Raw genomic sequence first — 10,637 nt, forward strand, 5'->3', positions numbered from 1 at the left:
TTATAAAGCATTCCTATGACGTCTAAACCAACCACACATGGCTGTCCTCTAGATATCTAAAATATGTGCTGTTCCTTGTGTGACCTATGATACTGGATGCTCCATGAGGACTCGAGATAACATGATGCCCTTCCATTTCCTAATAGCACAATGTGAGGAACATTTTGAATGTCTATACGGGGTAGACATTTGACAACACCAAAAAGAAAGAAAGATATACACCGAGTAGTTGTATAATTTAAGGGAGCAAGCATGACATAGCACATATATGTAGGAAAAAAAAAAAAGAACTGAGAGAGATTTCTTCATCAGCCTAAATAACTACAAGTTTCCTCTGGCCCAATGTTAACTAAGCAAAGCTTATGTGACTGAACTAATTGTCATAGGCTGCTTTTTTTTATTACAGGTAGAGAAACTGGCTCACATGAAGCGAGGCCAATGACAGTGAAAAATAAAACAGGATAGTGTAGATCAACATGAATACGCAGATTAACCCCTGCTAGAATCTGATCCCTGCTCAAAAGAAGCTCTCCCACTACACACTCAGCTTTGTCAGTGTAATATGTTCTCAAAAGCCAAGAGTTGCATTATCAAACTCTCACACTGAGGTTTCTTATGTCCTGAATGCAACCCCTTAAGAAATGTGACTGCACTACTAAACTTTATTAACTTTCATTGCTTGATTACTTACAGTGGAAACCCTTTCCCACTGTGAGATATTGAATTATTTTATAAAAAAGGCTTAACATTATTGTGCTGCTTAGGTGACTCAACAGCAGTCATGGTTTCCAAGGCAGATGCAACCCAGAGGATCTTACAAAACATCCAGGCATAAGGTGGAGGGACATGTCCCAGGCTCATAAGCTGTATTAGGTGTAGAAGTGAGAACAGAATTCTGACATCCTTCATGCCACGCTTCTACCTTAACCACACATGCTTTTCCCTTTCCATACATCATTCTGATGCTCCTAGGAAGAAGATTAATCATTTTGTATCTCATTTTTCCACTGGGGCTGAGTCAAGCACAGATGACTGAAGTGACTTAGACACGTTCCTAGGACAGTGCCAAGTAGAGAAAGTAGCTTTCACAGAGGCAGAAGTGAGACACCAACCTGTGCAAACCAGGGACTCTCTAACTATGGCCCATGAGGCAATGGAAAGCGCTCCACTCTTGAAGAAAGTAGGGAAGGTCAGAAACACTTTATATATTGGGGAGAAATTTTTCCACAAAACATTTCTTCTAGCTCTGTCCCACCCTTAAAAAATATCTACCAGGTTATTTCAAGAGCCAGGGAAGTATCATCCATTATACCACTTCATGCTAAAAACCATAGATTCTAGATGTTGATTTTATAGCACAGTACAATTTTCCTCCCTCTTGACCCTGTATTAACCTTTCACTGTTTCACAAGGGATAATTATCCATATCATTCCTTCCCTGTCCCTAAGGGACTAATGACCTTATCACCTCTTCCTCACTAACACATCCTCCTGCTCCTCATATATCCATTCAGCAACTGGTTAACATAATTAAATTACACTTGGAGCAAATGTTTCCAATATGTACTTAGATTGAAGTTTGCTCATTTTGTTTCAGACCTGAATAGGGGCTTGCCAGCCACTAAGCTTGTCTGTTCCCCTAGCTCTCTCATTGGTTTCATAAAAGATTCTTAAAAGTTTACATCCATACAGCTCAAATAATGAGTTACAACAAAAGTAATACCCATGGTTGACACTGGTTTCTATACGAAGGGGAATGGAGTTTAAGCCTACCTTAAACCTCTAGTGATCATCTGTTGAGGAAAGTAAATTGTGAATTGTTGTTGGTGGTCTTGCTCTGGAGTAGTGTAACCAGCTATTTTGAAGACAGGAAATATTTTCTCTCTCCCAGTTTCATGGTAAGTACAATGAATCCCTTTCTTTTTTCTTTTTTCTTTTTCCTTTTTTTCTTTTTTCTTTTTCCTTTTTTTTTTTTTTTCTTTTTTTTTTCTTTTTCCTTTTTTTTCTTTTTCTTTTTCCTTTTTTTTCTTTTTCTTTTTCTTTTTCTTTTTCTTTTTCTTTTTCTTTTTCTTTTTCTTTTTCTTTTTCTTTTTCTTTTTCTTTTTCTTTTTCTTTTTCTTTTTCTTTTTCTTTTTCTTTTTCTTCTTCTTTTTCTTTTTCCTTTTTTTTTCTTTTTCTTTTTCTTTTTCTTCTTCTTTTTCTTTTTCCTTTTTTTTCTTTTTCTTTTTACTTTTTTTCTTTTTCTTTTTCTTTTTCTTTTTCTTTTTCTTTTTCTTTTTCTTTTTCTTTTTCTTTTTCTTTTTCTTTTTCTTTTTCTTTTTCTTTTTCTTTTTCTTTTTCTTTTTCTTCTTCTTCTTCTTTTTCTTTTTCTTTTCTTCCTTTTTCTGGAGAAAGAGTGGCTGATAATTGTTTCCAGAGCGAGACATGTCTTTGGAACAGGCCCTGGAATAATCCAGCATATATGCAAAGAGCAGAGCTCACTGGGACCTTCACAAACTTTTCCTGAGGACACCAGTTATTGGCCTGGTTTCCAGAAGCCATGTCTTTGCATTCAGCAGACCAACTTGCAGCAAGGTGCGTAAGATAGGAAACAGCTTTGAGGTTCCCCTGCTGGCAGCAGGGAAGTCTATGCTGTTTAAAATCTAACAACTAGATATAAACCTTTAAGATTACAAACACAGACTGGCTGCAGATCCAGTACAGAACTGACTTTCTCCTACACGGTGTGGTGAGAGAACTTCTTGTCTGTGATCTTTTCATTAGAGTTTGTGCAGATGGCTAATATCACCAGACTCTGACCGAAATGAGATACCTGAGAGTTATATGTCCGCTTGCCTTAGGCCAGGACAGCTGATTAATAACATCATTTTGAAAAAATAAAAATAAAACAAAATATTGCAGGCAGGTTGCTTTGGGGGTCCACAGAATTGTATGTGGATTGATAAACTCCAGTTTCTATTATATTTGATTGAGAAAAACCAACACCACTGGGAACTGATTTGTCCATTAAAATAAGATGGCAAAATTGAGTGAAATCTTCTTTGGAATTTCCAGTGGAGTTTATCTCCACCGGTGGGAGAGCATGTTAAGGTCTTTAGACCACAAGGTGTCCACCGACATCCAAGTAAAAATAAATAAAAATAAATAAATAAATAAATAAATAAAAATCCAAATTTGTGGGCACTCAGAATTGGTCTGCCTTCCAGAGCTGGAATTTGAAAAGATTTGTGGGACTCCACCTCCACGTGCAGAGATGCTGACACTTTGCATGGTGGAGTTCCACAGGTACCTACCTCTTTTTCTATCAAGATGCAGAAGTAGGATTGCCCACTCGAGGGAGTGAGATGCTTACTTAAGACACCTGCTTATCCTATGGAGACACAGAGAAGACAAGCTGCTTCTAGCCCAAAAGCAGGTGTCTCTCTCCCCACCTATCTTCCTCCTCCCCTTCCTGTTCCATTAATTTTCTGCTGAACTAATTGCCATGAGGAAGGATCTAATGAGGTTCTGTGTCAGCAGAAGGGGAATAATCTGAAAGCTGGTAGTAGTGAGGAGGGGGCAGCAAAATAAGGCTTCACTGTTCTCTTAATTTAGGCAGTTCCATACATCGTTTCCTAGAACATCTTAACCATGAAGTAATGGACAGGGATAGAACCGTGCCCTGCCTCTCTTGCAGAAGGATCACAAAATTATCTGTGCTGGGACAATGTATAGATAGGGGCCTGGGACTTGAAGGACCAGAAGGAGAATCATTGTAAAGGAATCTGATGTTCTGAGGCCTGATGGAGGACATCTGGCTGACAGTCCTTTTTCCCAGTGCTGTTCTGCAGTCTTTAATGCAAACAGACCTCAGCAGACATCAGGACCAAGCTGTTGGGAGTCTGTCCCTTTCCTACTGTGGGAGGAGAAGAGGGAAGATTTTATGACATCTCCCTCAAAACTTGTCTGTTCACATGTAAGTTGGTCCCAGACTGAAATTTATTTCAAAACAAATGAAAAGCAGAAGAGGGAAAAATTGCTCATAGGCCATAGGGTGAGGGAAGTGGGGGAGAAGAAAACTTAAATGATGGAAAAAAAGGTAAAATGTGACTTGACTTGACTCGAGAAATAACAGATTCAATGTCTTCTCCTTTCTGGAGGCCTGGATCTAGTGGTGACATCATTGCCTCTGTTCCCCGCACAGAGACTGCTGTCTCTTCCAAGACAACCACAGGTGCTTTCTCCCTTGCATGGATCAGACCCAAGTCATCCATGGCCAGAGCAAATTTCTGATTTCTCCTTCACTCCACTGCCTCCCAGGTGGGTCAGGGATGTGCTTTCAAGAGACGAGAACTGCAGACACACGCACCCAGCTGTCCTTTTGCTCTGACAGGCCGTTTCCACTGTCTTGTGGAAATTTGACCTGCCCGCCAAGAACAATAACAAGACGGACTTTGAAATGTCTTAGCCAGTCACAGCACAAGAAAAGGCTCTTTGCATTCAGGGATCGAAAATCCAGCATCTTTTTTTTCCTGTAGCTTGGGCACATTCCTCTCCTAGGACCATTCATGCCATACAAACATTATGTTCCTCAGACCAAGGTGTGAGATTTTTGTGTTGCTTTTTCCAGAAGGTTTATTTCAGCTGCCATCAAATTGCATAGAAAAGAACAACTCCTGGGCTTCAGTGATCATTAAAGGGTCTGATTTCATGTGAAACACAACATGGAGAGCAACATTTATCCTTCTGTAGGGTGATGAAAGAGAGAGTAGACAACTTCTGCATGCTTTCCTGACACTGGCCTGTACAAGTGTCCTTGTAGGCTAATTTATATATAGAACTATGGATTTACTAACAGCTCTGCCAGAAACTGGTGCCAGAAACTAGCCCAGTACTACAAGACAAGGACCAGCCTTCCCTTGTCTGCTGCTGTCCTTGCACAGTGTTAGAAACATAAGGAGTACAATTTTAATGGGGATCAGACATTTTTCTGCTGGATTAGTGTACCAAATTGCTCCACTGAAGCCCCACAGTGAGCACCAGGGCCAGCCCAGGGGAGGACGTGGGTCAGAGAAGGACCTCTTGCTAGGGTTGCAATAAATCATTAGATTGTTTCAGCTGCTCAGGAAACTACAGCTGTAAAGCTTTTATAGCTAGCTAACCTACATTTCTTCTAAGGACCAACCTGCATGTGCCATTCATCTTCAAATTTCATTGATCTTGATGTCTATAATTTACCATTTCTAACTATACAAATCTTTTTACAGATCACTGGATCCATTAAGTCCTACAACATGTTCTAAAAGCACTTGAAGACTGAAATGAGTTTATGTATTCTTGTTCCTGTCATTACTTTTTGATTATTACCAGTAGCTGAGTAAGACCTGGGAAAGGGGTTGGAGGTCTTTTCTTGGGATATAAAAAAGGAACTCTGTTAAGTACTGGTTCCTAGTGATTATTTGGAAAATAGTACTTAAAATAGGGAAACCCCAGTTACATCAAATAAAAATTACTTCTAGTCTCAGAATGACAGAATAATATTTTTCCACAATGTTGATTTCACTGAAATTTAACACAAATCTTTCTGCCTTTATTATTATTATTATTTTTTTTTTTTTTGGTGTGACTTTTAACTTTCATACAAGATTGCATAATGACTTTAAAAATAAGTTTCTAGACATCTTCTTCTCCCCATATTAATTTGATCTAGAAAATGAAAATTTACAAACCAAACAAATGTTGTGGAAACAACTTTATAAAGTGTCTACATGGAAAAATATACTTAACTCTCTAAAAGACAGAATTCAACCTATATATTCCTGTATCTTAGTTTAATTTTGTGACCTTTTATTTTCACTGTGATGGAAACAGAGAACAGATTATTCATGTTCTTCTTGAACAAACACTTCCAGTTTTAAGCAGGCTCATTACCAATTCAGAAGACACCAAGAAAAAATAGAAGTTTTTAGGAGGGGCAGTTCTGCAGACTTCTATAAAGCTTTCACAACTGATAGGCATTTTTACCACAGATATTTCACACTCATTTAAACCAAAAGGACTGCATAAATCAGAAGAATGAGCACCCATTGCTCTTTGTCACTGATGATCATCAGTGCAACAGGATGACATTTCATTGACAAAAAAGAATACTTGGCAGCACCAAAGTAGTTTATGAATTCATATTGTTATCAGCAAATACACATCAAAGAGTATTTTTTAGACATTTTTTAAATAAAACAAAGTGGTGATAATTTCCAGATAATTTTTGTCATAGCTTTAAAAATAAATAAATAAGGATACTTTTCAAAGTTTTCAGTCCTTTATTCAAACACTTTATTTGTGCTCAAATAAAATGCATTGTTTCTCTTGAAAGAGAATAGTCTGTTTTTTGTGTCACTTTCCTTTCTCCAAATTATCAATAAATTAGAGAGGATAAGCATGAGTCACTGACACTCTTTGTACTTTTTAATTACTATTTTTTAATTATTCACACTCTCAAATTGTGAGCTGGTCTGTTTCACAGAAGACAGGTCTGGATGAGGGAAGAAACACAGTAGTGGTGTCAATTATGCTCACCATATTCTCTCTTACGACAGAGGAAATTGTAGATCCTCTGCCTGAGTGTTTGTATGTGTGTGAGTAATTCGTGGTTGTTGTATGCAAACACAGAATACAGAAGTCTGTAGGAGAGAGAAAAAGAAAAAGAAAAAGAAAAAGAAAAAGAAAAAGAAAAAGAAAAAGAAAAAGAAAAAGAAAAAGAAAAAGAAAAAGAAAAAGAAAAAGAAAAAGAAAAAGAAAAAGAAAAAGAAAAAAGAAAAGAAAAGAAAAGAAAAGAAAAGAAAAGAAAAGAAAAGAAAAGAAAAGAAAAGAAAAGAAAAGAAAAGAAAAGAAAAGAAAAGAAAAGAAAAGAAAAGAAAAGAAAAGAAAAGAAAAGAAAAGAAAAGAAAAGAAAAGAAAAGAAAAGAAAAGAAGAAAAGAAAAGAAAAGAAAAGAAAAGAAAAGAAAAGAAAAGAAAAGAAAAGAAAAGAAAAGAAAAGAAAAGAAAAGAAAAGAAAAGAAAAGAAAAGAAAAGAAAAGAAAAGAAAAGAAAAGAAAAGAAAAGAAAAGAAAAGAAAAGAAAGAAAAGAAAAGATGTCTTGTCCTCAAATATCTCATCTTTTCCTCCTTCAGTCTGTGGGACAAGACCATGTCACATTTGATCTGTAGAGTCATACTAGAAAGATATATCATCTACAAAGTCCTCTGGGCAGAGCAAGGAAGCATCATCACCCCCTTGCATTCTCTCATTGTCTCTGCTCAGTTCCACAGCTCTCTCTTGCTTCAGGACTGCAAATAACAAAAGATCTACTCAGCTCATATCTGTATTGATCTATGGGTGTTTGGGAATCCACCCTAGTTGCATGTGGGTGTCCATGTGTGGCATCAAACAGTATCCTATATCCTCCTATTTGACATAGTAGTTATGCAGTGCTCTGTCCATACTTGCATTTTTAGCCTTTTTTTTCTTCTTTTTTTTTTTTTAATTTTATTTTTATTTTATTTTATTTTTTTTAATGATTTGGATGTTTTTAATAGGACATGAAATAAGGCAGTATATGGGGCTGAAATGTTCTTTGCTGCCCAGGATTAGGCAGACCAGCTCAAGTAGAGTTTCATTTTATCTCTATTGAGTCTGATGGATCTATTAACTTGTATGAATATTTCTCAATATACCCAGACATCATTCTCTTGTACATTTCCAGTGTCCATGTCCTTGAAATTACACTCCTTCTGGGGAAACAATTTTCCCCCTATTTTTGCCCATCATGAATGGAAGGAATGAGTCTGTCACCACTGAAGGAATGAGTCTGTCACAGAAGAGGATTTCTTCCATGTGAAGTCATTGCTGGTCTGGGAGGTATGGCTAACCTACCGCCTAACTTGTATGTTGATAAAAATGTTGTATACCTAATATGCTCTACATCCCTTTCAGCACAGGGTTAGTGTTTGACAGTTCCCAAGGGTTGTAAAATGCTGTTGAAAAAAAATGAAAATTAAAAAGCAAAATAATGAAAAATAAACTATGTGAAACATGAACTTCACTAAACAGAATGAGAAACCACTGTTTGGCAAGTGAGGAAGAAGGAGCATATCTGGGGAAGGAAGGAAGGGACTATTCTCCATCCATCTTCTCTCTCTTTCCTCATACAAATGTACTTGATTTATTGTTCTGCAAAGCACTTATTCTGCAGTGCTGACACCTGAGAAACTACAAGAAGAATGACTTCCACCAGAGATGAATTTAATTCAGTTTTCTCTGGCACAGCTGAGGAACAATCCCATGGCACAGTATCTGCTTGTGAGCCTCAGTCATTGTGGGTTTAATCTCATCTGTGAGGTTGGATACACTTTTGCACCACATGGTTGCACTAGTTGTTTATCTCCACCATGTTGGAGGATTAAGTTTGCAGGTTGAGACACCTACATTTAGTTGTTTAGGAGACAGATGGGCTTTCACATCCTTGTGTGGAGATCTAAGACTTGGTTCAGTTGCCAACAGTCATACAGTGCTATTTGAAATGCTTAGAGTATCAGTGACGTCTGTAGCAGGCCAGAAAATATGATGAACCTAAAGAAAATTTGTGCCCTTTCACAACAGCAACTGCAGGCAAGGTACTCAAGGGCATCTCAGACATTTTTCAATGTCTGTGTTTAAGTAACCAGACACCACCCCAGCCATGTCTCTCTGCAGAGGTTCCCCCATTCATAACGTGCTGTTTAGACTTCTACTACATCCAACAGACGTTAGTAAATACAGTCAGCAGAGGCTAGGAAGTGATTTCATTTAACTCCAAAAATGCACCTGAGATTGGTCCATTAGACATTTTGCTCTTGTGGTCACAGCTCATGTTAGGTGTCTGATCTCTGTGAGATGAATCTTATCCAATGAATGTCCTATAGGGTCCGACTCCACTTGGGTCTCAAAACAGGAAATATGGGTATCAGAAAAGATCACAAATGCAAAGTTATTAAAAAATCAGAAACTATAATACTATCATTACCAGAATGTTGAAGTTAATTTTAATGCAGTCACTTGCAGATTTGTATTGAAGCACTTGGATTATCATGGACCTCTTCTCTATCCCAGATCACACCATATAATCCTGACATGAGCTAGCAGCCCATGTCAAAGATAGTTCCTCCTTCCAACTGCATCCTCTGAAATTGTTCATATATGTTGAGCTACATCACACATATCGATGGTTATGCTAAATGTTATCATCTGTCCCATAGTCTTCTGCTTTGTGTAGAGTAAAATTCTCAAATTGGTTTAGAGGACAAAGGTCTCAGTGGCCTCAGAGGCAAAAGCTGTTGTGTCTCATCATCACATAAAGTTTGCCGCTCCCATGGGATGCTGTAAAGCATTTGAAGTGGCACAGTGATGAAGAACCAACAGAGAAATTACTCAAGTGTGTGAGTTTAAGAGCTAAATGTTAGAGAAAGCTAATGCTAAAGAGTCTCTTGGGACTCAGGAAGTAATTCAAGGCTATAACATGCTAGTATTAGGATGACAGACAATTTTTTGAGACTTTTGTAGCAAATTTGGCACACACGATGCAAGCAGCTATTTAACCAGGACTTGTGGGAGAACCGTGTCCTTTGGGAGAGGCAGCTGGAGGCCAGTTGGGATGCCCTGCAGTGATGCAAATGGCACTAGGTACTTTTATTTAGGCAACAAAACTCATTCATTTGAGAAGAATATGTCTTAAACTCCTAAACTGAGAAGTCTGTAAGATACTCTAGCACATCCCACCTGGCCTCTAGTTGCTCCCTGAGAGCAGCGCTCATTCATCCTGTGTCTTATTTGCCAGCCTTGGGCAGATGTTACAGATGCCCAGAGGTTTCTCAGATGGCACTGTATACCTGAGATATGGCAATTGCATCCAGTTTTTAGTTTCTAATTGAAGTGTCTTGGTTTTTTGCATAGTAGAGAAACGCAATCTATCATTCTTGTCTAAAACACTTCAAATTGAACATATCAGCCTCTGGAGGTACCAGCTTCTCTTTCTTTATATTAATAGCAACCTAGATAATGAGGACACAATCTAATTGCCTAGGGATAGATATCTCATGCCATATAAGATGCCTGAGCGTGTCTGAGAACATACACATGGCTGGCAGGTATTTCTTAGGACCTATGGGAGATATAAATCCTTCTGAAATGGCAGAAGGAGACCAGATGAGGCTGCTAAGGACTCAAATGGGACTTAGCTACCTAAAGCTGGACCCCTAGTTTAGGGTAATGAATGATTTTTAAGCAGGAAAAATGAGGTGGAATGAGCCTATCCTAAAAAGACTGAGCAGTTTTCCTCATCCCCATTTTATTACCCTTTCCCTTCCAAACTGGAGCAGCATGGACACTTCAGTCTGTGCTTAGTCTGCTGCCAGTGATTCATTGCAGCACCACCACACCCAACATACAGGGTGCATCGCATCGCATTTCATAGGCTTTTTGGACAGTTACACCACTCATCTAACAGCGTCCTTTGCCACTGTAACACTGATGCTTCCATTTTACACGGGGGTTACATAGCACAGCTATGGGCTGCCTGCCTACTGTTCAAATACATGACTGTGACAGGGACTAAAATAAAAAGTCTTCTCGTAGTAGATTTTTT

The sequence above is a fragment of the Aythya ferina genome, assembly GCF_964211825.1.
Source record: "Aythya ferina genome assembly, chromosome: 2".
Taxonomy (NCBI): Eukaryota; Metazoa; Chordata; class Aves; order Anseriformes; family Anatidae; genus Aythya; species Aythya ferina.